Source organism: Ictidomys tridecemlineatus, assembly GCF_052094955.1.
Source record: "Ictidomys tridecemlineatus isolate mIctTri1 chromosome 1 unlocalized genomic scaffold, mIctTri1.hap1 SUPER_1_unloc_1, whole genome shotgun sequence".
Taxonomy (NCBI): domain Eukaryota; kingdom Metazoa; phylum Chordata; class Mammalia; order Rodentia; family Sciuridae; genus Ictidomys; species Ictidomys tridecemlineatus.
This window is the reverse complement of record NW_027520942.1, coordinates 161,195-188,717: the sequence shown is the minus strand read 5'-3', so window position 1 is coordinate 188,717 and position 27,523 is coordinate 161,195. Positions and strand designations below refer to the sequence as shown.

General features: G+C 40.5%; 1 long non-coding RNA gene across 5 annotated transcripts in view; it reads right to left on the bottom strand.

Annotated features, from left to right (window-relative positions):
* Positions 1-25,981, bottom strand: part of LOC144372184 (uncharacterized) — a 47,775-nt gene extending 21,794 nt beyond the window's left edge. Inside the window, exons 1-11 of one of the 5 annotated variants that reach the window (XR_013432203.1) lie at positions 25,808-25,981; positions 16,413-16,467; positions 14,497-14,672; positions 14,151-14,398; positions 10,892-13,464; positions 8,924-9,150; positions 8,750-8,844; positions 6,209-6,329; positions 4,677-4,835; positions 3,573-3,700; positions 281-1,495 (exon numbers count right to left, since the gene is read on the bottom strand). This is a non-coding gene — a long non-coding RNA (uncharacterized LOC144372184). Of the gene's footprint in view, positions 1-280; positions 1,496-3,572; positions 3,701-4,676; positions 4,836-6,208; positions 6,330-8,749; positions 9,151-10,891; positions 13,465-14,150; positions 14,399-14,496; positions 14,673-16,412; positions 16,468-25,807 lie in introns of those variants that run through there. The other 4 variants (XR_013432201.1, XR_013432202.1, XR_013432205.1 and 1 more) reach the window with 4 other exon arrangements.
* Positions 25,982-27,523: the final 1,542 nt, after the last annotated feature.

The following is a 27,523-nucleotide window of genomic DNA, read 5'->3' as shown; positions in this document are numbered from 1 at the left end:
AGACACCATCAAGTGGCCACCCAACTATACATTCTGTTAGCACACTACCCTCATATCTCCAGAGATGGCATTGAGTTCAGCCACAGATCTGAGCTGGGTAATTGGCTCCTTCCTGGCCCAGACCTACCTATACAGCTTCCCAAACTGACCCTTTACTCACCCCCTCCAGATCAATAGACAAGCAGTGAATAAAGGAATGGCTCATCATGAAAAATTCAATCACATTAGAAACTAGAAGAATTCTCAGTTCATTTAAAAGAAGAGTTCTTTAACAAATTAATTACACAAAGAATTTTTTTTATTCAAGAACCTTTAAATCATTTCAGAGAGAAAGAACAAAATGAGGAATGATCACCACATCCAAGACTTCAAAGTGCCTAGGCATGCACAGCATAGTCCCAGTGCATGAGTCCACAGGGGCAGTATGAGGGTCCCCACTGGTGTATTTCAGGTTCCTTCTAGGGCTTTGGCTGAAGGGCATTGTACTGCAAGGCATCCTCAAGATGAGATTCCTTTCCTTTCTGGGTTCCTCTGGGATGTGAGCCTCAGTTTTCAGCAGCTTCTGGGGAAATCCTGGGCTCCAAGAGAAGGCTTGAGTGTGGGTTTGTCCAATTGTCCAAGCACTGGCACCTCCTTGGAAGTTCAGGACCCATTGGTCCCACTAACCATAGTGTTTGCAGATATTTGAGGTGACTAGAGCTCCTGAGAGGTTTTAGTCATTGGCTGCTGAATGGTCTTGAACTTGATGCTGGTCCATCTCAACACCCTGCTCCTGGGTAACAACACATACTTTTACTGCACAACCTCAGTTCCCCAAAGACAGCTCCCTGCTCTTTGTAAGCCCAGTGAGGCAGTTGGCTTACTGGAAAATTCACATCTCTGCATCTCTGGAGGCACTGGGAGGAGTGGCAGCTCAGTGAAGGAAAATTACCTGGGTTCAGGCCTAGGGGAATGTGGGGCTGTGGACAAGATCTCCTAAGAGTCAGTGATCTCCAGGTTGACTGACAGACTGCCATAGCTTCAGCTTCCCTACCATGCCAAGGTGTGTTTTTACCTGGCCTAGAAAAAGGAAAAACTCATTCAGTCTGGTATGGACTGAAGCTTTTCATAGTGTTCTGTCCAGTAGTTAACCTCAGAAGAAACACCCAATCATGTGGGAGGGACATTAATTTGCATCATACATTGATTGAGGACCCTCATAGGATTAAGGTGCAAGTGGACCAATCCTGAAGGCATTTTTGGAAATTCCTTGGTTTTGATTGAATTAGGTAATGGATGCATTGATGAGGTAAAACAGAAGCGAGCCTCTAGTTCTTTCAAGTTTCAATTCACTCCAAAAATTCTTTCTCTATTTCAAATAAACATAGACAAATTAACCATCCATGGTGGTGCACCTCTGTAATCCCAGAAGCTTGGGAGGTCAAGGAAGGAGAATGTTGAATTCAAAGCCAGCCTTAGCAAGGGCAAGGTGCAAAGCAATTCAGTGAGACTCTGTCTTTAAATAAAATACAAAAGAAAAAAATCAAAATACCTGGCCTAATTCTGCATTTAATTTTTGTTTGTTTTTCAATGATTCTTGTGATTGAATATTAGACTTTACCAAAGATCTTCCTGTCAGCCCATTTTATCTTGTGTTTGAGACAAGATCTGGCTATCTTGCCTAGGATGGCCTCAAACATCTGTATTTCTTCCCTCAGTCTCTTGCTTCTTTGGGATTGTCTGCAAGGGTCACTACACCTAGCTAGTTCTCCACATATGGACTAGCTGGTTTCAGAGACCAGACTCAGTGGTGCTGGATCATACTCTTAAGACCATGGATATGCATACCCTTGATGGCCTTGACAGTTTTGCTGTGTTTCAAAAGTGAACACAAATATTTGAACCTCTTGATTTGCAAGATTTTTTCGAGCTTTTTGTATCAACACAATAGTGAACCATTTTCACCATAACCTCTAACAAGTTATAGGAAGAGGATTGATTCATTCTTCAGGAGATTATATTTTTAATTGATGTAAAAAGTTTCAGGGGACATACCCAATTGTATTTAGAAAAAATTTTAACATTTCTTTTTTTTTTCTTTTTCTTTCTTTCGACTATTTTTTTAAGTATCATTGGGTATTGATGCTAGGACTTCATGCATGCTGGCAACCACTCTACCACTAATCTGCACTCAAAGTCCCCATCTGCAACGTATTAAGATCTTTTTATGTACATTTAATCTGCTGCTTCAAATTCTGACATAGTAGCCTCTGATGTGCCTTAGCACACCCCAACTCTACATTGTTCTGCAGTGGACATTCATATTGCTGCTGTCCCCATAACCACACATAATTGTCTCTATGAACCTGTGGGAGAATTTCTCTAGAACAGGTGACGATTAATAAAACTGTTTCATAAAAAATGGATGACCTTAATTTTACCAATAATTGACAGATTGTTCCTTAGGGTGCAGCATTTATTTTCCAATAGTGATGTGCAGTAAAGCATGCACATATTCCCCCAAAACACTTGGAATGACCCAGTATTCTGACATTTGCCAGGGGCTTTGTGGCTCTGTAGAGGTTTGCTCTGGTGTTGATGGCTACCTGTCCAGTCTTTTCTAATTTCTGAAACTCTCTCTATGGGCCAGTTGCTGTGCGATTTTTGAGAGACATTCTCTAATATTCAGCCTGAAATCTGCTTTTGGTTTTTGATCAGATTGCTAATTTTCTTTATCCCTTGTGCATAAACTGTATGTGTTCAGTGTGGGTTCCTAAAGACTGAAGGAATACAATCATGCTATTATATTAGACTTTGTGCCTTGAGCTTATAATAATCTCTTTAATTTTTGACAACCCCAGAAGAATGGATAAATAAAATAATACATTTCCTGTTGGGCTGGGGTTGTGACTCAGAGATACAGTGCTCAACTAACATGTGTGGGGCCCTGGGTTTGATTCTTAGCACCACATAAAGAGAAATAAAGAAAGGTATTGTGTCCATCTACAACTGAGAAAATATATTTAAAAATACATATTCTCCATAAAAAGAATATTTAAAATATTTTTGATTTCAGGATGTTTTTATAAGGTTAGTTTTATATAATTTTTTCTTTGAGAAAATATACAGGTAAAAGAAAACATGTCTTTCAAAATTTCATCTAGATACTTTATAGGTTTTCTTCTGTGTAAGCCTTTCCATCAGGAAATACATTGTTTAAATAGAGAAATTTGTACATTTTCTATATAGTTTAACTCATTACCACAGGGATCCAGGGACCAGAGGCAGACATTCTGCCTTCCAGGACCTTCTCTCCCTGGTTGGTATTAAACTGGATCTCAGTGACACCACTCAGAGATGATAGTGTCTGAGAGAAGCTGTGCTGGTCAAGGACATCCTTGTGGCTGTCTTAGACACTGAAGACTCCAGGCCCTTCCTTAAATAGATGCAGGATACAGATATTGTGCAAAGAGACACATTTTCCACCTAAGAAGCTCCTACCGTCCCATAATTTCTTTCCTATACTTGGATATATTGTTTGAGGCTAAAATTTGGGGCTTCTTTGCATCGCCTTCTCTGGATACTTTCCATACCTCTGTCCACCAAAGGAGACCATCTCTAAGGCTCCGATGTCCAGTCCACAGCACAGCTCAGAATCAGAGCTCTGTCTCCTACCACTTGCAGCACTCCTCCATCCTCTCTTCTCTCTTCATTCTGTCTCCTGTTGATCAAGAGAACCAAATATTTATGAGAGCCTGTACAACAACATCGATTGCCTATTAGAAAGTAAACAAGGAGACTTTGGTAAGTGATACATCTTACATTTTTCTGGAACAGAAGTAAAAACAAAATCTACTAATCTGAACACTCAGTACTCCTAGAACTCAGTGGTCATGGATCAGGGTTAAAAGTTTGCATGTCTCTTGGGAGCCTGTCTCTAGGACTATACGGATTTCACCAAAAGAAGCTGCCAGGTCAGGTGACTGTCTGGTTGCTTTGCAGCATGGCACTCTCCTGAGGATGAATTTGAGTTCTTTGATGTCATCGGCATAGGGTTCTGGAAAGGCAGGCAGGTAGAACTAGGGATGGTTCTATTGTGTATGGGCGCTAGGCAAGTGTCTGGATGGAAGGAGACCAAATATAGCAGCCCCCATGGCCTATATTTTAGGCTTTCCCACCTGGGTTCTCCCAGCTGAGGACAGAAAGGGAAACAACTTCCCAGAATCTTCTAAGCTCAGTGACAAAGGCAACTAGGATATTACTGTCACTCTGTAGATTCCTGAGCTTGCTTGACACAAGAGTAATTGGTCCATGACTTTGGCCTCTAAATCAGAAGAAGCAGTGGCAGGGCTGAAAGAGGATGGAAAGAATTGAGTGGCTGCTCAGCATTTGTTTTTTATTGATAGCCCACTTGAATGAACAATTTCAAGGTAGCGTTCATTATGTTGGATGATGATAGTACTCTTGGCAATAAATTGCTTCACAAGGTTGGGTCCGATGAACTTCAGTAGAAAAGCAATCATATTTACTGTCCTGTATATCTTGGAAGAAAAAATTTTTTAAAAAAAGAAAAAAAGAATAGAAATCATCTTGGATGCAATTATAATAAATCTAATTGGTATGAGTAATTCATTAGATTAAGTAATTAATTAATTAGATTAAGTAGATTAAGGTTAAAATATTTCGCAAAGGCTTACTCATTATGAAACACCAGATTCTCTGTTTCCTTTGTGTATGTGAAATCCCATGATCACAGCGCTTCTTCAGGGCATGTACCTTTGCTTCTACAAAGGCTTAATTTATTATCCAAAATCACACCACAGGCAATGCTGCAACCGAGTCCTCTGTAGAGAGTCCTGTTAGGAGAAAAGATGGAAATCAATTCTCCACTCTTGATTGGAATTCTCAGCTACCTGTTGTGTTTCTCTACTGATGAATTCCTAAATTATAAGGACTAAGGGGAATAGAGAGGTGGGGTGGGGGAATGGAAAGCTATACTCTTCAAATATCAAAAAAAAATATGGTTCAGACTTAAATTCTTATCTCAACATTTAATAAATTAAAATGTGATTATAAATTTAAAATTTTTAAGTCACAGCTGGTAAACATTATTCAATCTGTGAAGTGAGAACTAAATTCTTAATTTTGAAACTTATGTCTTAGGATTCTAAGAAACCATAGGTCAGTCCAGCATTGTTCTGTCACACACTTGTCATCACAGCAACTATGAAGCTGAGGTAGAAGGAATAAAAGTCTGAAGTCAGGTGAGGGACTAAAGGAGACTCTCTCTCAAAATTATAAAAAGCCTAGAAATGTAGCTTTGTTCTAGGGACCTTGCTTCAATTCCCAGTACTGAAGAAGAAAAAAGGAAATATGAGCAAAGTAACAACAGTTCCTAAAACATAGTACAACAAATAACCTTTGTAAAGGTTTGATCATTCTTACATGATCATACTGCTTATTATCCTACAAGCATAAACCCAATGAAGAACAAAACTGTGGCCCTTTAAAACATCTCCCTAATGTAAAATAATTTTTCACATTTTACTACCAGAGCCCCTTTATTGGTATTTTCTTTCAGCCACAGAGCCTTCCTAAATATCCCAGACATTCTAAACCTTGAAGTCCTCCCACCTCAGGTTCCTCAATAGGTGTGATTACAAGTATGGCCCACTGTTGCAAGGTTACCAGAAATTGGTTATTAAAAAATTATCAGAAGCACACATATATTTACATTTTATAGAAACACCGGCCCCCCTGTTTAATTATCCATTCAATGTCATCAACTCAGCATTATTATTCAATCAAGCATATTATTCAATCACGCATATTTCAGCAAGTTGTTATGAAAATAGCTACATGTATGGCATGTTCTCTCTCAAATTTAGAATTTTATAAACAAAAAGTTTACTTGAATGTAGAGTAAGGATTATTAGGGTCTAGGAAGAATTGAGGAGAAGATAGAAGACAAGTTGGTGGAAGTGACCAATGCCCTTGGTATGAATGAAGATATAACATGAACCCCTTCAATGTTTGTTGTAAATATGTCAATAGATACATTTTTAAACAATATAAAAAATGAACATGAAGAAAACTAATTCTTTTCTCTCCTGTGGGAGCAGGTTCAGAATTCTGTAGTCCTTGAGTTCTACCTGGAAAGGGACCACAATGTGGGGGGAAATTCCCCACCTTGCGAAAGCCTTGAGCAAGCAAGAACCAATCCACTTACCTGAGGGTTGCTGAGCAGGATCCTTAAAGTCACAGAAATGACTTCCTTTATGGATAAAATTGGAGGCTCTGTATAAGCACCTATCAGGTCTTGGCATCCCCAAGCTACTGCAGATGAGGTCCTAGTCCCAAGAGATCAGTGCATTCAAAATTACAGAACGGAAGATGAGCCTGTTGGACACCACATATGTCTCCCAGGGGCATTCCCAAAGCTTTTTTGGTCTCTAAAACCCATTTTTACTTCAGATCCACTGCCCTGGGATGCCAGCCCCACACAGGAGCCCTGCAGATTCACACCTTCCTTGTTTGGGTTGGAAGGTACAAGGTGGAGTGGTGCCCAAACTGAAACTGGAATATCCAGCTATAGTAGTGTCTTGGTGCAGGCACACTTTTCATCTGTGCCCTTCGTATTCTAGACCTTTAGGAAGATTTTCAGATTAAATCAGCCTCTTTTGGTCTATAATAACATAATAAGATTTTTATTAATAGATTATAGTAATTGTGAGGGATTTTCTAAAAATATTTATTTAGTTGTAGATGCAAACACAGTATCTAAGTATTTTTATGTGGTACAGAGGATTAAACCCAGTGCATCACACGTGTGAAGCAAGCACTTTACCACTGAGGTATGGCTTCAGCCTAGGGAATTTTTCTAAATGACATTTTATCCCCTCTTTAAATAAAAGAAAAAAAAGTAAGTAGTTATTTCATGAATTTCTTCAGTTAATTGTAAAGCAGAAGAGCAAAACCCTCAGTGAATGGCAAAACAAAAGCCCCTTCTTCTGACATTTGCCTTTAGGTTAAGCCCCAACTTTTGTCTTGCCATTTTCAAACTTAAGCTCTTACCAGCACCAGATTCTGAGTTGGGCCCTGGCTACTATGCTACTCCTATCATTCAGAATCCTATAAGTGAGTTATCATTAGGTTTATCATAGAAAGCATATCATTTCTTATGAAAAATTGACATTTTCCCTTTTATCTTGTTTTATTCAGAGTGAGAAAACTAGAGGGCAATATGAAAGGCAAAGGGTAAAATATGAAAAAGATGGACTCCTCTCAAGAATGAAGGAACTGGCAGGGGTTGTAGTTCAGTGGTAGGGGCCTTGCCTACCATGTGTGAGGCATTGGGTTTGATTCTCAGCACCACATAAAAAACAAATGAATAAAATAAAGCTATTGTGTCCATCTGCAACTAAAATTTTTTTTAAAAAAGAAGGAACTTAAATTTTATTAACAATTAGAAGTGTTTGGATAAATGATCTGCACACATCTTTTACTGTCATTAGATATAAAAAGACAGACTCTTGATCTCCCATTGTTTATTAATGTTCTAGGTTTATAAAAAAGTTTTTAGAAAATAGAAAAAATATCTTAACTCATTGCTTAAGAGATCCTGACAAATCATAGATTGTACTTATTAATCACTAAAGGCCACTGAAATGAAAACAATGTTACTGAGATTTAAAAAAATTTTAACTACCTAAAATAAAACTTTCTTTCCCAGCAACATCAATACCCCAGAGTATATCCTAACATTTGAAAGGGTGGATGTTGGAGCATCAGGGCACTGAAGACCAGTGTGTCTCACTGATCCAAAGCAGAATCAAGAGGCAGAGGTTGTGTTGTCTTGCCTGCCTAATGGCTCATTCCAACCACACCTATTCACACCTCACCAAGCAAATATCTTAACTTCTGTTCTTTTCAGTGGTGGTAGGTGTGCTACACCAGCTAGCAAGAGGGTCCTGTTTGTGAATGAAAAACAGATAAGGCTGTCTTAGCCTTCCCACTTTCTGCCCTGTGGGCCTGGGTCCCATTGGCTGTGGATTGTAGTCTACTGACTGCTGTGAGCTATTCCCTGCTGGGAGGCCTTCACCTGAGAGCAGGCTGGAACTGCACTCTCAGGCTCCCCACAGACCTACTGAATCAGAATCTCCTGTTAAAGTATGAGCAGGTGATTCCTTTTCTAAGGGTGTGGAAACCAGAATTAGACAGGCATCAGTATAGATAAGTAAATAAAGTCAGGTCACATCTAGGAGGCCAATTTTGAGTGAGTCTGGGAAGTGGGAGACTGTCCCTGAGGGATCTTATCAGGAACCTGCCCCTGCTCCAACCTGTTGTAAAAGTAACCAGTCTCAGGAAAATCTCTGCCCTACAAGGAGCTATAAGGTTATTAGGGTGTTTTTCCTCTACTCCATTCTGCCCTTCTGCCTTAAGCCTACCTATTTCTCAACTTTTGGCCATCCCACCAAGCATTCCTGGGCCTAGTCATGACCACAGGAATAAGAAAAATAAAAAGGGAAGGAGAACATCAAAGGAAGCCTAGGACATATAAAAAGGGCAGAACACCTGGCTTCTTGGGATACCAGGATAGAAGCTATGCCCCCTTTCTCCCTCGCAAGAGTAGTCTTTTAAATAAACCCTGCTTCATTTGCTTGCCTTGGCCCGCTTCTCTAATGTTCAAACTTCAACATGTGCAGAAGCAGCAGTCTTCACCAATAACCAGCGATATCATATTTGGAGGTTCATATTTTGAGGAGCTTACCTCTATACTGAGATAAGCTCCTCTCCATACATCCCACATCAGTTTGAGGTACATCTTTCTTTCTCTTATTTTGGAGGATGATGGGTACCTGTCGGCTATTTAAATGCAGTTAGTGCAGCCACCACTCTTCAAGACTAGGGTGAAAGGTTTCTGGCCTAGGCAGCTGTTAATCACCTGTTAAACACAGAGCAGGTATGTTGGGGTCTGCTGAAGCCTCTTCCTACTCTTCTGTCCAGGCTCAGAGAGCAATTGGCTTGAGTAAACAGTGTCCCTAGTCCCGATCTTCCTTGGATGTGTGGAAGTGGATGAAGGAGTATGGAACAACATGAGGAATTTCTGGCCTGAGCTACAGTCAGGGGAAAATTCTAAGGTTCCTTCTCTGAAAATTCCTCCCGGCTGCCCTAAGAGGTATAAAAGGTGATCTGTAGATGAATGACACTGAGGGAAAGCCCCAGTTATATTTGCCTCCATTTGAGCCACACAACACTCCAAACCCCATATCCATTCCCTCCTGGATGCTCCCTTCCTTTGCAAATCAGAAACACTGGCAAACACTGGAGAAGGAGGAAAGAGTGGGGTGGGGGTGGCGCAAGGGGCACCGAGGGGAGTGCGTGCGGTAGGGGGCCCAAGCAAGAGACCCCCGGTTTGACCCGACGACCCAGAGCGACGCCACCCGACCCCATAGCACGCCACGAGACATGACGACGAACACGCGCACAGGGGCCCGGCACAGGAGCCAGGCCCCAGGACTGGAGCTTAAAGCTCCATGATTAGGGAGGGCTGGCTTGGATTAGGGGCAGCCCGCAAGGCAAGAGGGCAGGGGAGGGAAGGGAGGGGATCGCGCAGGCCAAGTTCAGCGCAGCGCCCACGTCCACTGCCATGTGTAAAGCTACGGGCAGCCAAGGGGGCCCAGGCGAGGGGCAGGGCTGTGTTTCCCCTAGGGAGCCTCGAGGGCTCAGAGGCCAGCCCATTGCACTCCTCTGCAATCCAGGGGAGTAGATCCTCCAGATAGGGACCTGGAGCCAAGCAGGGCCATAGGAGGGCCCGGGGGGGGGGTGTGGAAAGGCTGCCAGAGCCAGCATGAACCTTGGTGTCTGGGTGGGTAGAGACCCGGGACCCATGGAGGAGCCCAGGCTGGGGAGAATCAGGTTGACTGGAGGGTCCAGGCAGTGCAGGGATCCCACAGCACCAGGGCAAAAGAGGGGAGGTTCAAGTAGAGGCACCAGCAAGGGGCCTGAGATCCAGAGATAGGGATAGGGCCAGGGTCCTGGAGATGAGTGGTCTGGGACTATAGCAAGGAGCCAGGCCCTGGTCTGGAAAGCCAGTTACCACGCCCCCCATCAGTCCCAGGGGATGGGAGGAAGGGAGTGGAGACAGTGGAGTAGGTGGCACAGGGGGGAGGAAGGCTCAAGGCCCAGGTCCACCTCAGGCTGTCTGGGGTCCTGGAGCATGGTCACAGGTCTGAGAAAGAAAATTTCTTAATGATCCCTACTAAGGGGTCCAGGCACTTTCCCAGGACTATGTATCTAAGGAAAGGGTCTTGAAACCTAGACAAGGATGGGAATCTATGGCCATGGAAGTCGTACACAATAACATCGTAATTTTGTGAGGCAAAGTTTTTACGACCAGGCAGTAAACATGTGGGAATGGGATAATGACACAGGACTGGTGCAGAAAATATTAAAAAGGAATTGAAACGGGTCCAAAGCAAAAAATCTGGGCAACAAGTGTAAAGAGCCAGTTACACCAAAACAAAGAGATGCTGGGCATGGTGGGGGGGGGGCTTATGGAGTATCTATCTGCAGCTTCCCCCAAAAAAGGCCACAACACTTGCATTGCCCAGCCAAATTTCCATATCCGGTGCCCACACTGGCACTGTTCAGCTGGATCTTATTTCCTGCACACATACCTACTGTGCACCTATGGCGTTTCCTCATAACCCTATTTCTCACACTTGCATGGTAGAGCTGAGAGGCCTGATTGCCTGTGATGTTTCCAGCTCTGCTGCTGTGTCCAGTGTTCAGCCCCAGGTGTGACAGGAGCCCAGCAGTCCCATGACAAACCAATCTCAGAAAACCAAAAGTTCTAGACAACCCCCTACCCCCACCCCACCCCACCACTATATGAAGGAAGGAGACTTACCATCTGAAGCAGGCACATCCGGCTTGGCCACAAGTATAACCCCTCAAGATGGAAAGGGCTTCTTTCTAGTCATTTCAGTCACATGATTCTCACACATCAGGTACTGGCTAGGAATGGGCCAAACTGGCCCTTCCTAGAAGTCTCATATAGGGGACGTCCAGGAGCAAATCTTCTGCTCAAACCTCAGTTTGTTTGTGTGAGAAACATGCAAACCCATAAAAAATAATGAACTGTTGACAAAAGGTTTACCTCTGTGGTCCCAGTTACAGTCACAAATGACATAACATTTCAGTCAATGAAGATCAGTTTATTCCCATCAGACTAGATCGCTTAGTGATGTAGCCATCTTACTTTATGTGGGTACACACTCTGATGTTTGCATATAGACAAAATTAACCCAGGATGCATTTGTCAGAAAACATTACATCATAGAGCAATACCTTAAGTGTATGCCTGTGAACAAGCATCATTTTGTTCCTTTATATAAATTACTCTTACTTATATGCCTTACAATTAAAATTGTCTATTGTGCTCCAAAGAGAGGCTAAGGTAGAAAAGCTGCCTAAAATTTTACAGCCTGCTGCCTAAAGCTAGGAGTGTCAACCAGTGATTGCTTCCCTAGCTTGTACCAGGCCCTGGTTTTTAATCACAAGAACAAAACAAGTCCTAGAGCCTTAGTCTTCTAATTCCACCAACAATATGGGGCCACCAAACCAGAACAAATTCAAGTGAATTTACTCTTTCTCATCTCAGATGTGAACATGTCAATCCTGTGTTGACTTCATAGGATCAATTCCCCTGCTATAACCCTGCCTCTAATAACCAACCTCCCTCATGTCTGCTCTTTATTGAGTCTGAGTTTCTTCTGATACTCTAGACACTTGGACAATACAAAGTCATAAAACAAATTACATCATGAAACTCAGTTATAACAACTACATTATGTTAAAATAGAACCAATAATAAAATCTGTTACTGTTTTTAATCTGGAAAGCCCATGGTTAAGGCAATGCCACCATGTTCCAGAGGTGAATGTTCATGAGAGTTCTGACGTTACCAGTGGGTTCATCTATTAGTTGGCTTAATAATTTGAAGGGACCGCAGGGAGGTGGTGAAAAGTATAGGCATATGGGGCATAAATGGAGGAAGTAAGTCATTATGGGTTTGGCCTTGAGGACAGTATTTGTCTTTGGCCCCTTTCTCTTCGACCCTGGTTCCCCACTGCCAAGAGCTGAGCAGCTTTCTCTACCATACCCTCTGCCATGATATTCTGCCTCATTTGGGTGCCATATCAATGGTGCTAATTGACCATGACTGCGTCCACTGAAACCATGAACCAAAATAAACTGTTCTTTCTCCAAGTTGTTCTTGTTTAGGTTATTTTGATCACAGCCATGAAAAACTAACATAGCATCTTTACATCTTTTTTAGAATTTTTTTTTATTTGTCAATGGACCTTTATTTTAATTATTGATATGTGGTGCTGAGAATCAAACCCAGTGCCTCATTCATGCTAGGCAAGCACTCTGCCGCTGAGCCACAACCTCAGCCCTGAAGTTATTCTTAAAAATATTTATCAAATATATAAAACCTCAATCATAGAACCACAAATATTGACTTAATAAAATTATTAGTTACAACACCAGAAATGTACCACTTGCCTGAGACTCTGTTCCTCACAATTAATATCCTGGAGGCGTCAACGTATAGGAACTTGATGACAAGTACCAATACAAAAGTATTCTATTTTTTAAATACATGACTGAAATTACCATTAATTTTAAAATAAAGGCACTCTGCTTATTTTTCTATGAAATCTTTATACTGAAAATATAAATGTTCCTCCTGGTAAGACAATGTCCACCAAGTGCCTGAAAACATGAACAAATTACAAATGTATTCCTTAAGTACATCTTATCTTCATTTTCCTTGGAAAACCTATATTCAACCATTTGAGTTAATACTCAGTGGAAACTAAAGTTGATCATTCTCTTCCATCTTATAGAAGATAACACTCAACTATTACTAACACTTAAGCATAAAAACCAAAGTTCCTAAGCACTATAACTATATGGAATACAACTATTTTACTTCATTTCGCAAATGTTGCTGGTACTTAACCATGTGCCAGACATTACAAATTACTTCTACTGAATTTCCATTAAAGTCCTCACATGGGTCCATTATTTCTATCATTTTTGAAAACACACAAGTGATGAAAATTCTTATAACTCCCATATCAATATCATGTGGTCAATGTCCACAGGTCAAGTTCAAACTCCAAAGCAAGACAGATTACCAAGAGACCCACAAAGGGGCCGGACACAGGAAAGAGGGTCCATCTGGTTGCAGCTCGTTGGGCCAGGCCACCCAACACAAATTCCCTTTCAATTCCCTCTTCCAGACCCTCTTTGCCCCCACCCACACAACCCTGGGTGCATTTTCAGCAGCACTCACCCTAGGACTTTGTCCAGCAGGTTCTTCACCTCAGTACTCACAGTTTGTAGAGACCAGGAAGGGCACTGACTGCAGCTGGGGAGATGCAGGAAGTAGGTGTGAAAAGTCCAGTTTCACTTGAAGAGTCAAAGGTGAAGGACAAATGCAAGAGCTCATGGATGCCAGGCCTGGGAAGAACCTCAGTGTCTAATGTACCATCCACTGTTTCCTCTCAATCCTCCTCCACAACTTTGTAACTTACTGCACCATGTACTAATTTCTTTCCTATTGCCAATCTCTCCCCCACTAGAACATATACCCTTTTAAGGGCAGCATTTTTTTCTGGTAAGGAAAATATTGAAGCAATGTCCCCGCAGTCTAATTGAAAAGGATCATATTATGATTTGGACATAAAGTGAAAACTGTTAATGTAGAATGATTCAAAGGTGAAATGATTACACTTAGAGCTGTGACCTAAATCAGTTCATCTTATTTTGAATAGAGTAATTGAGTGGTAATCATACACAAGTGGGGTATGATTGAAGGAAGTGGGTCACTGGGTACCTATCTGGAATGGGTCTATATTCCCTATGTCCTCTTTCCCTTCCCCTCTTTCTGTCTCCTGACCAACATCAATGGGGCAGCACTCCTCCATCATGCCCTTCCGCCATGACATTCTGCCTCATTTTGGGCCCAGAGCAATGGAGTATGTCCACCATGGATTGAACCTCTGAAACTAGTTTTCTTATCATGTACTTTGTAGTTAATGACAAAAACCTGACTACACAGGCCACAAGCCTTGTCTAGGGGAGGTCAAGGATACAGGAATGCACATACTAGAAAATGCCTCCTTGGAGGGCCAACTAGTAAATAATTCTGCCTTGTAGGTCATCCAGTGTGCTCCACTACTCAATTCTGCTCCTGTGCCAAGAAAGCAGCCATGACTGTGTTCCAGTGAAACCTTACTTAGAAAAACATGTGGCAGGCCAAATTTGATGCACAAAAAAACCATGTCCTAAATGAAGTAAAGTTCAAGTACACAGAAAAATGCCATCATTTAATTGGGTGGATCTGTCAAACAGAAACAACAATGGAAGAGGTTTTAATAAGTCTAACAGTGACACAAAAACCTGAAAATAATGCCCCAGGCTGGGAGTGGTGGCTCCTACCTGTAATTCCAGCAGCTCAGGAAGCTAAGACAGGGGGATTGTGAGTTCAATGCCAGCCTCAGCAACTTATCGAAGTCCTAAACAATTTAATGAGACCCCTGTCTCTATGTAAAATATTAAAAAGTGTTGGGTAGGTGACTTGGTAGTTAAGCACCACTGGGTTCAATCCTCAGTACCTAAAAATAATAATAATAATAATTAAAAGGTACCACATTGTTAGCTAGAGACAGGACCACAAATGTAAACATTAAGAACCTGAATCGAACCTGAATCTAATATCAACCTCACAGCCTCAGGAACATATTTTGTAAGGTCAACACCCACTTGAGTTAATAAGGTCAACACCCAGTTAAGAGTTTAACACAGGTACAACTGAATTTTAAAACCAAACTCATGGTGGAGCTAATGGACACAAGCTTTCAGGGACCAGACAGGAGTACTGAAGAACATTTCTACTACCTGATGATACCTGCACCAATTACACAAAGTAGAAAATAAAGAAGAAAGAAAAAAAAGAAAATGAAAAACCATCATTTCTCATTCTCATGAAAATCATTAGAAAAATCACTGAATCAGCAATAACCTCATATAAAAGTCCCTTTCAGGGCTGGGATGCAGCTCAGTTGATAGAGTGGTTACCTTGCATGCACACCATGTTGGGTTCAATTCCTAGCACCACCACAAAAAAAAAGTCTCCCTTTCACAACAGACATAAAATATTTAAATCCTTAGGAACAAACAACATAAAATATATGCAGCTCGGGGTTGGGATTGTGGCTCAGTAGTAGCGCACTTGCCTAGCAGGAGCAGGACCCAGGTTCAATCCTCAGCATCACATAAAAAATAAATAAATAAAAGCATTTTGTTGTATCCATCTATACCTAGAAAATAAATATTAAAAAAATATGCAGGCCAAACTTCAGTAAGGGGCACATGTGCTGACTGCAGGGAACACATGCCCTGCATGGGTCAAAAAAACATTAATTTTGGAAACAAGATGTCATAATGAATGTTAATTTTAATCAATATCACAAACATTGGGAGCAAGATAAAGTTGTTGGAAAATATATTTGAAGAGGTATGGGAAAGGGGGCCAACCTTGTAAAGACTAGCTGTGATATGTGGGAAGCCAGAGTGAATGCTTTGTCTATTTCTGGACCCCACAGTCCTGCAGGCAGGAGCAACCACACTTTTTTTGGTTGGAGGGGTGTGGTGAGGGCAGTGCTAGGAATGGAACCCAGGGCCACTCTATCATGGAGCAACACTTGTGGCCATTTTGATTTTGAAACAGCATTTTGTAAGTTGCTGAGGCTGGCATCCAACTTGCAAATTTTCTGCTTAAGCCTTCCCAGTCACTAGAATTATAGGCATGGGCAACCAGGCCAGTCAGGTTCTTCTTCTAAGAAATCATTTTCTCCGCCCACTTACTCTACAAAGCTCCTGGGTAGCCTTTTCATACTCCAGAATTACAAAGGCTTGGAATAATGGCATCTTCTGTCCACCTGGTCATGGGTTGAGCATGGAACCAGGGCAGAGGGTGGCTTGGTTTTGGTGCTTGGCCATACGTTATGTAAGTATAAAATATTTTTAAATACTTCTAAATGTTTGATGTTTTGGAGAGTTTTCCCTTCTTGTAAGAGCATGTTGTGTTGCCAGACCTTATATGTCTCATCAGACTCCCCACGTGTCAGCCACTGATCTAAACTACTGAGCTTCAGAAAAATCTCAACTCTATAGTTTTTCCAGACACCCTGAGAGCTTAGGTTAAGGTAGGGCCACCTCTGTCATGTGAAAGACCATGACACTTCTCTGAAAGCCTGGAACCAAGAAGTGACAAGGTCTCATCACCTGCAAATTAATCTCAGAAGCCTCATCCACCAATACCACCTGTATCAACTAGCAATAAGAGACCTTACCTGTTATCCTGACTGTCCACCAAGGTGGTCAAGCTGGCTTCTCCAAGAACTGCCCCTGTACAGGAAAATCTCAGCTTCAAGGACACTTTACTTTTCACAAAGCCTTTTTCCATATTAATTGAACAGTGGGCTTTAAGAATTTTGGAAACCATTAATATGTGGATAAAGTACTTCATCTACCAGCAGTATTCTATGAAGATTTTTCACATTATTCTCTCCCCTCTGAGCATGTAAACCTACACAACAATTTTCACTGTATTTCAATAAACTCTGATTCAGCAAATCATCTCCTCATTTCTGTCATATACAACAAGTGGCTGCCAGCAGGATTTCATAATCCATAGAGGTAAATGATTGAACAAGGTTCAAATTTTAATTATAATTTTAATGAAAGCATAGAGAATACAAATTGCATAGCATTCTTCTTCATGCTCAATATTCCACTGTATTTTCAACTTGATGACCTGGGAAGAATTTCTAAAAGTGGCAAAAACTATAAGAATTCTGTGCCATGCTCACAAACACTTCTGTCAAATTAGTTGAGTAGCATAAAGCTGTTTTCAATATAACTTGTGATATGTGCACTACTCAGTACCTTAAAATGATGGCATAATTTTTTTTTGACCAGTAAGCATATAAATTACTATTCTTAGTCTTTTCATTTTGAAATTTTGAAACTATTCTCTATCCTAACAAGCTAGAAAATTTGAATTGCTTATATATTTAGGTAACAGGAATTAAACCCAGAGGAACTCAATCACTGAGCCACATCCCCAGCCCTACTTTGTGTTTTATTTAGAGATGGGGTTTCACCAATTTTTTGGACATCCCTAAGTTGCAAAGCATGGCTTTGAAGTCATGATCCTACTGCTTCAGGCTCCTCAGCTGCTGAGTTTATGGGAATGCACCACCACATGCAACTAAATTACCAAGTTTTAAATACATGGTATACATAAAACAATAGGTTGGAAGCCAGGAAGGGTGGTATGTGCATGCAATCCCAGTGAGGTGAGAATCTGAGGCAGGAGGATCACAAGTTTGAGGCCAGCTAGGAAATTTAGTTAGACCCTGTCTCAAAAGCAAATTTAAAATAACTGGGGCTATAGTTCCTTAGTACAGCACAAATATACCCCCAGTCCAGAAAATTAAAGAATGAAGATCTAAACTATCTACACCTAGTAAATTAAAGACAAACAATTTCAGATCATACAGATGGTTCAACTAGGACCTGTCTACATCTCAGAACAAGGCTTATGTATGCATTTTAGAAGTTTCTTTCCAGGTTTAAGACCTCAAGAATACACACTGCCTTTTATGAAAACTCAACAACTGAGTGTTGTGAAGGCACACATCTCACAAGAAAAATTTACATACTCATGGGCTGATGATGAAATTCCCACATTCTTTATAATCCTACTGCCACTGTCTCTATCAAATGCCTAATACCTTGCTTAAATAAAAGCTTCAATTGCTTACTAGACCCTTAAAACAGAGACAAAAACCAAAATTCTTTAGCAAGCTATTAAATCATTAAAAAATTGGAAAGCCCCGGCCCCTTGTAATCCCAGCAACATGGAATGCTGAGGCAAGAGGAATGCAAGTTGAAACCCAGCCTCAGCAACTCACCAAAGCCTTAAGCAACGCACTGAGGTCCTAAGCAATCACCAAAGCCCTGTCTCTAAATAAAATATAAGAAACTGGCTGGGGATGTGATGCAGTTCCTCTGGGTTCAATCTCCAGTACCAAAACCTACCAAACAAACAAAGATATACATACAATAGCGACACTCCTGTGAAAACATTACTACCAGCAAGGATCACCAATACATCTTATTATACAGAAGATCACCACTGATTATCCTAAACACTTGAAAAATCTTAATTAAAAACAGGAGAAGACTGGGGTTGTGGCTCAGTGGTAGTGAGCTTGCCTGGCAGGTGACGTACTGGGTTGAATTCTCAGCATCACATATAAATAAATAAATTTTTTAAAATGTCCATTGACAACTAAGTATATACTAAAAACAAACAAAAACCATGAATGCCAGGCACAGTGGTAACCATCTGTAATTCCCTCTCAGTCACTTGGGGAATAAGGAAGAAAGACAAAGTTAGTGAGCAGCCTGGGCAATTTAGACCTTGTGCCAGAATAATTAATAAAATCTACTGTGGCTAAGCCAGGCGAGGTAGTGCACACCTATAGTCTCAGTGGCTCCAGAAGCTGAGGCAGGAGGATTAACAATTCAAAGCCAGTTTCACCCATTTCACTAGGCAGTAAGCAAATCAGTGAGACCATCTGTAAAAAAATATTTAAAAAGGGCTGGGGATGTGATTCAGTGCTTAATTGCCCAGGGGTTCAATGCCCTGTATATAACAAAACAAAAAAACTCAATGGCTGTAGCTCAGTAGTAAAACTCTCCTAGATTCAATCCCCAGTGTCAAACACACACACACACACACACACACACCCAACATAAGAATGAATGTCTAACTTGTTTATAAAGTACACACTTTTCTAGCAACTCTGCAAACTGAGGAAGGAGGAATCAAAGTTTGAAACCAGTCTTAGCAACTGAGGGAGACACTTTCTTAAAATATAAAGCAAAAAAGGACTGGGGCTGCGGCTCAGAGGCAGAGCACTCAGCTGGCATGTGTCAGGCGCTGGGTTCGATCCTCAGCACCACATGAAATGAAATAAAGTTATTGCGTTCACTTATAATTTAAAAAAATATGAAAAAATAAAATAAATAGAAAGCAAAAAAGACTTGAATGTAGCTTAGTTACAGAGAATATCTGGGTTCTACCCCTAAATGCCCACAAGAAAAAAAAGAATGTTGGCCCATGAGTGCAGCTCTGAATTTAACCCCCACTCCCGCCAAAACCAGAGTACATATATTATCATTCATTAAATTGCTTATGTGGGCTGGGGATGTAACTCAGTGAAAGAGTCCTTGCCTAGCCTATGTGAGGCACTGGGTTTGATCTTCAGCACCACATAAAAATATACAAATACAAAACAGAGGTATTGTTTCCATCTATAATCTAAAAAAGTATTAAAAGTTCTTGTTTGAGTTATAAGAATACTAGAAAACAAATATCTTTACAAACAAGAATAGCCAGAACACAATGGGGGAAAATTCATTAGGAATAGACATGTTGGTGGTTGGTGCCTCCCTGCAAAAGAACACTAGACCTTAAACCCAGGGCCTCCACGAATGCTCAGCATTGAACGTATATCTCAGCAAAGAAATCAGCAATTGTTAAAAATATTAATAATTCAAAGCCAGTTTCACCCATTTAGGAATAAACTCACATGCAAGTTCTACAATTATAAAACTGCAAAACTTTCTTGAAATGAGAAAAAAACATCACCCAACTTGAGTCAAACCTCTATTTCGATGAAAAACATGAGAAACACAAAAGAGGGCTGGGGATGTGGCTCAAGAGGTAGCGCGCTCGCCTGGCATGCGTGCAGCCCGGGTTCGATCCTCAGCACCACATACAAACAAACATGTTGTGTCCACCGAAAACTAAAAAATAAATATTAAAATTAAAAAAAAACACAAAAGACAAAAGCCTACACTTGCACCCAGGGGGTACCAGCCTGTAGTCCCAGCTGCTCAGAAAGCTAAGACAGAAGGACAACTTGAGCCCCAAACTTTATCGCAAACCTGCACAACATAGGAAGACCCTCTGAAAGAAAGAAGGAAGAAAGGAAGGAAGGAAGAAAGAAAGAAAGAAAACAAGCAACAAATATGAAATAACTCTACTCCGGAGCTGAGGCCAAGGAAAAAAGTTGCAGTCTAGCCTGCTTCTAAATAAAAAATGAAAAGTGCCAGGGATAAAGCTCAGTGGGAGATCACCCCTGGGTCAATTCCCTAGTTTGAGAAAATAATAAAAATAATTATAATAATAATAATAAAACCATAGAGCAGTTCACAAAGAACTGGACAGGCTGGCATAGTGGCACACATGAGCTTGGGAGGCTGAGGCAGGAGGAGCACAAATTCAAAATCAGGTCAGCAATTTAGTGAAGCCTTAAGCAACTCAGCAAGACCCTCTCTCTAAATAAAAATTAAAAAAAACTGGCTGAGGATGTGGCTCAGTGGTTAAACTCCCCTGGGTTCAATCCCCAGTATCAAACACACACACACACACACACAACACAGTGAATGTCCAGCTGTTAAAAAGGTACACTCCTTCAATTAATCCCAGCAACTCTGCAAAATAAGGAAGGAGGAACCAAATTTGAAGCCAGCCTTGGTAACTGAGGAAGTCACTGTCTTAAAATAAAAAGTAAAAAGGGCTTGGGATTTAGCACAGTGGCAGAGAATCTCTGGATTCAATGCCTAAACTACCAACTTAAAAAAAAAGTTGGTCGATGAGAGCAGCTCTGAATTTAATCCCCAGTTCCACAAAAAATAGTGCATGTAATATTATGAACCTTTAAATAAAGGCATCAGAATGCTAGAAAACAAATATCTTTATAAACAAGAATAACCAATTAGAACACAATGGGTGAAAACTCATTAGGAATAAATGAGGGTTTGAAGAGTTGGGGGAAGGTTGATGTGATGATGCAGGTGAATGCTAGGCAGTAAACCCCAGGCATCCACACATGCTCAACATTCACCATACAACCTCAGTACAGAAATCAGCAATTGTTAAAAATATGTAACACCTAGGAATAAACTCTTATGCAAGCTCTACAATTATAAAACTGCAAAATTTTCCTGAAATTAGGAAAACAAAACACAAACGCCTAAACCTGGACCCAGAATGTACCAGCCTGTACTCCTGGCTTCTCAGAAAGCTGAGACAGGAGGACACCTTGAGCCCCCAACTTTAACACTGTCTTGGATAATATAGGAAAACCCTCTTCCAGAAAAAAAAAAAAAAAAAACATCAACAAATATGAAATAACTCTACTCCAGAGGTGAGGCAGTAGGATGAAAAGTTGCAAACTAACCTGATCTAAAAAAAAAAAAAAAAGGCTAGGGATAAAGCTTGGGGGTAGATCACCCCTGGGTCCACTTCCAGTACCTAAATAAATAAATAAACGAACCAAAAAGCAGTTCACAAACAACGGGATAGGCCTCAAAACAAACAAACGAAAGACATATGTACAATAGCAACACTCCTATGGAAACATTACTACCAGCACCAATCACAAATACACTTACTATACATAAGATTACCACTTATTATCATAAACAATTTCAAAGGAAAACTCTTCATTACAAAATGTGAAAGCCACGCATAGAGGTGACCATATATAATCCCCCCCTCAGTTGCTGAAGTTAGAGAGCGGCCTAGGAATTCAGACCTTCTGCCAAAATAAGCAATAAAAATTGTCATGGCTAAGCCAGGCAAGGTTGTGCAAACCTGTTACCCCAAAGGCTCCAGGGGTGAGGCAGAATGAATGTGAGTTCTAAGCTAGCCTCAACAACTTAGCAAGGCACTAAACAACTCAGTGAGACCCTGTCTCTAAATAAAATATTTTAAAAAGGCTGAAGATGCGGCTTAGTGCTTAAGTGCCCTGGATTCAATTCCTAGGTAAAAATAACAACAAAAAAACAAACAAACAAAAATGCATAGCTATAGCTTAATGGTGAAATTTCCCTGGTTTGAATCCCCAGTGTCAAAAACACACAATACACACACACACACACACACACACAAGCACACACAAGGGAATTAATGTCCACCTGCTTACAGAGATACACTCCTTTAATCCAAATAACTCTGCAAACTGAGGAAACAGGAATCCCAGTTTGAGGCCAGCTTCAGCAACTGACAGAGACATTGTCTTAAAAACTACAAAAGGGGCTTGTTTGTGGCAAGGCACTGAATTCCATCCTCAGCACCACATAAAAAAAAAAATAAATTAAAGACAGTGGGTCCAACTACAACTGGAAAAAAAAAGAAAAAACTTAAAAAAACATAAAAAGACTTTGAGATATATCTCCATAGCAGAAAAATATCTGTGATTAACCCCTATATCCCTAATAGAAAAAAAAAAAAGCTGGCCCATCAGTGAATCTCTCAATTTAATCCCCAGTTCTGCCAAAAATAGAGGATGTATATTATCATTCATTAAGTTATAAAAATGCTAGAAAACAAATATCTTTATAAACAAGAATAACCAGTTAGAACACAATGGGGGAAAACTCATTAGGAATGAATGAGGAGTATAAGGGTTGGGGGGTGATGAACACTGGGCCTCCACACATGCTCAGTATTCACCTATACTCTCAGCACAGAAATCAGCAATTTTTAAAAATATGTAACACCTAAGAATAAACTCTCATGCAAGCTCTACAATTATAAAACCGCAAAACTTTACTGAAATGATAAAAAAAACTTCACCCAAATGGAGTCAAACCTCTATTTGGATAAAAATCATAAGGAAAACAAAGACAAATGCCTGAACTGGACTCAAAAGGTACCAGCCTGTAGTCCCAGATGCTCAGAAAGCTGGCACATGAGGTCAACTTAAGCCCTTAACTTTAAGGCTAACCTGGACAACATAGGAAGACCCTCTTCCAGAAAAAGAAAACAAACAACAACAATAAATATAAAATAACTTTACTTCAGAGGTAAGGCACTAGGATGAAAAGTTGCAGGGTAGCCTGCTTCTAAATAAAAAATAAAAAGGGCCAGGGATAAAGCTCAGTTGTAGATCACCCCTAGGTCCCATTTCTAGTCCCTGGAGACAAAATAAATAATAATAGAACTATAAAGCAGCTCACAAACAACAGGATAGGCCTCAAAGCAAACAAACAAAAGATATATGTACAATAGTGACACTCCTGTGGAAACATTACTACCAGAACCAATCACCAATACACTTACTATACATATGATTACCATTGATTATCATAAACACTTTAAAGGAAAAGTCTTCATTAGAAAATGTGAGAGCCAGGCATAGAGGTGACCATCTATAATTTCCTCTCAGTCTCTGAGAGGGGAACTAAGGCACTAAGGCAGGAGAAATGAAAGTTAGAGAGCAGCCTGTGAATTCATATCTTCTTGGCTCAGTACTTAAGAGCCCTGGATTCAATCCCTAGGGAAAAACAACAACAACAACAAAATGCATAGCTGTAGCTTAATGTTGAAACTCCCATAGTTTGAATCCCCAGTATCAAACACACACACACACTCATTCACACACACTCACACACACAGGACACACACACAATGCACGCACACACACACACAGGATGCACTCACAAACACACACACAAGGGAATTAATGTCGAGCTGGTTACAGTGGTACACTCCTTTAATCCCAACAACTCTTCAAACTGAGGAAAGAGGAATCCCAGTTTTAAGCCAGCTTCAGCCACTGAGGGAGACATTGTCTTAAAAAGTAAAAAGGGGGGCTGGGGTTGTGGCCTAGCAGGTGCGAGAGGCTGAGTTCCATCCTCAGCACCACATAAAAATAAAATACAGACAGTGGGTCCAACTACAACTAAAAAAAAAAAAAAAAAAAAAGAAAAAAACTCAAAAAAATGTAAAAGGGTTTGAGATGTATCTCCATAGAAGAAAAATACCTGCGATTAACCTCTAAATCCCCAAAAGGGGGGGGGGGAGCTGACCCATCTATGCATCTCTCAATTTAATCTCCAGTTCTGCCAAAAATAGAGCATGTATATTATCATTCATTAACTCATAAAAATGCTAGAAAACAAATATCTTTATCAAAAAGAATAACCAGTTAGAATACAATGGGAAAACTCATTAGGAACAAATAAGGGGTTGAAGGGTTGGGGGTGGCTGGCGAGCCGCTGCAGGTGAACACTAGACATTAAACCCCAGGACTTCCATTCAGGCTCAACATTCACCCTATACCCTTAGCACAGAAATCAGGAATTGTTAAAAATATATAACACTGGGCTGGGGATGTGGCTCAAGCGGTAGCATGCTTGCCTGGCATGCATGCAGCCCAGGTTAGATCCTCAGTAACACATACAAACAAAGATGTTGTGTCCGCCGAGAAGTAAAAAATAAATATTACAAAATTCTCTCTCTCTCTCTCTCTCTCTCTCTCTCTCTCTCTCTCTCTCTCAAATATATATAATAAAACAGGAATAAACTCTAATGCAAGCTCTACAATCATAAAACTGCAAAACTTTCCTGAAATGATGAAAATTTAACCCAACTGGAGTCAAACCTCTATTTGCATAAAAATCATAAGTAAAATAAAAAACAAACTCCTAAACCTGGACCCAGAAAGTACCAGCCTGTAGCCTCAGCTGCTCAGAAAGCTGAGGCAGGAGGACAACTTGAACCCCGAACTTTAGGACAACATAGGAAGACCCTCTTCCAGAAAAAGAAAACAAACAACAACAACAAATATCAAATAACTCTACTTTTGGAGGTGAGGCAGTAGGATGAAAAGTTCCAAGCTAGCCTGCCTCTAAAAAATTTAAAAAGGCTAGGGATAAAGCGCAGTGGTAGAACACCTCTGGGTCTAATTCCTCGTACTGGCAGAAAAAAAAAAAAGAACCAAAATCAATTATAAGAAAAGACTGGCTGGGCAAGGTGGCACACACTCCATAATCTCAGCAGAGCTCACGATGTTGAGGCAGGAGTACAAATTCAAAGGCAGTCTCAGAAATTTAGAAAGGCCCTAAGCAACTTAGCCATACCCTGTCTCTAAATAAAATATAAAAAACCACCTGAGAAAGTGGTTCAGTAATTAATCTCCCTGAGGTTCAAACCCTGGAACCCCCCAAAGTGTAAAAAGACAAAAATGTTCTACCACACAGGTGCTGAACAAAATGCAAAGGATGTCTACCTATCGAACCGACAGAAATGCAAAGACTCACAACCCTGTTTCTGGACCTTGGGTACTGACCCAGCGATTTCACTTCCACAAACTCATTTTGAAGATTTAGGGCCAATTCAACAAATATATTCCACAAACTCACTTACATAAGAGCAAATAATGTGGGCAAACTAGTGCCTGAGTAGATCCCAAGTATTCTGAAACACGAGCCTAGAAGATACAAATTTTAGGCCAATCTCAAGCAAGTCAGTGAGACCCTATTGACTCAAAATAAAAAGTAAAATAAATAACAAAAATGGACTGAGGGCGCTGGGATTGTGGCTCAGTGGTAGAGCGCTTGCCTACCATGTGTGAGATGTGGAATTCAATTCTCAGCACCATATATAAAAAAGTAAAATAAGATTCATGACAACTAAAAATATATTTTGGAGATTTAGCTCAGGAATAAAGTAGTCCTAGGCTCAATCCCCATTAGCAAAACTAGTTTAAACAAACAGCAGCAGACTACTATGAAGAAATATCACAGCTTTGGCTCATTCAGGCTTCTAAAACAAGACCCCATGGCATCTCTACCTTGCAAACAACCATTTATTTCTTACCGTTTTGCAGGGGTAGAAGTTGGAGATTGAAGACTGCTTCCAAATTTCTTAAGACACCTTCCTGCAGGCTCCTCACAAAAGGGAGAATCACTTTGGGACTTCCTTTACATAGCCACAGCTATATCCTGGGTTGTGGACTTCACCCCCAGGGTCAAAAGGTGGAAGGGTCCTCCCCCTAGGAGATAAGTTTCAGCACACTAATGGCACACTTCTGGCATCACCACTCCCTCAATAGGGTGGAGTAAATTAGAGTGCATCCAAAAAAAAAAAATATCACTCGGCCTTTGGGAAACTATTTAGACCATGAGGCAAAAAAACTATTCATGTTTTGAGACAACTAAGGAAATCCAAACACCACCAGTATGACAATAGTAATGAATTACTGTTGATAGTCTTAACTATTTGTGAAAACTTAGCATTGAGAGATACACAATAGAACATTTAATGCAATGGTTTTCCTAGCCATGTATGGAGAACTATTGAAGAGGTGAAAAGTGGCAAAAGCACAATCTCTCAACTTTTGTGAGTATTGAAAATGCTCCAGGGCTTCCTTCTCAGTGAAGGAGCGCTCCCGCTCCTGCTCCTGCTCCCGTCATGATATGAGGCACTGGGTTCCATCCTCAGCACCACATAGAAATTAATAAATAAAATAAAGGTACTATGTCCATCAAAACTAAACATAAATTAAATAAATAAATAAATACAAAAGAAAGAAAATTCTCCACTAATTTTTTTTAAGTTATTCATGTTTCCGTTTACTGATATGAAAAACCTTAAGACAAACTGTCACATAAGGCAGCAGGAAACAAGCCAGGTGCAAAGGCAAAGGCAAAGGCATGTAATCCCAATGGCTCTGGAGGCTGAGGCTGCAGGAGTGTAAATTTAAAGCTAGCCTCAGCAATATAGTGAGGCCCTAAGCAACTTTGCAAGACCCTATCTCTAAATAAAAATTTTAAAATAAGCTGGGGATGTGGCTCAGTAGTTAAGTGCCCCTGGGTTCAATTCCAATTTATTTATTGTAGCCAATAAATAAATAAATAAGAATCAAATTTTAAAATACCAGGAAACAAAATGTGAGTTCATTCAGGTAAATTTATGTGTTATATGTGCATGGTAAACACAAATCCAGGGTGATAACCTCAAATTAACTATGAAAATATTAATACTGAAGTCACATTAGACTATGATTTTCATGACTACTTCCTAATGAAACATTTCTACATAACTTGAGTTTTAAAATAAACTCTGTTTTAACAATTTAGTAATATAAAATTATTCAATTTTCTAAATGATACACAGGCACAAACATTAAGAAGCTCTACTAAGGTCCTAGGGGCATAGCTCAGTGGTAGGGTGCTTGCCTAGGATTATGAGTCATATTTGATCCCCAATACCAAAAAGCAAAAAAGAACTATAAGGGGCCAACAAGGAGGAGATTAAAGCTGCAGACCTTAGGTCAGTTGAGGGTCACCCACAGAAAAATCTAAACCCCAAGGGGCAATAGAAGCAAATACCTTAACAGACAGTGGACAGAGCAGGACAGTTCAGAGAACCACAGACCAATCAGTCCGGAGAGGTAAGGAGGGGTTGAGTGGGCAGCCAAAGAATTCTGATTCTCCTTCACAAGACAAAAAAGACAAAGGAAAGAAAGAGCAGGCTGCTAAATTTAGCAACAAGATATTGAGGACCTAAAGGGAGTGCTCAGCATAGTATTCT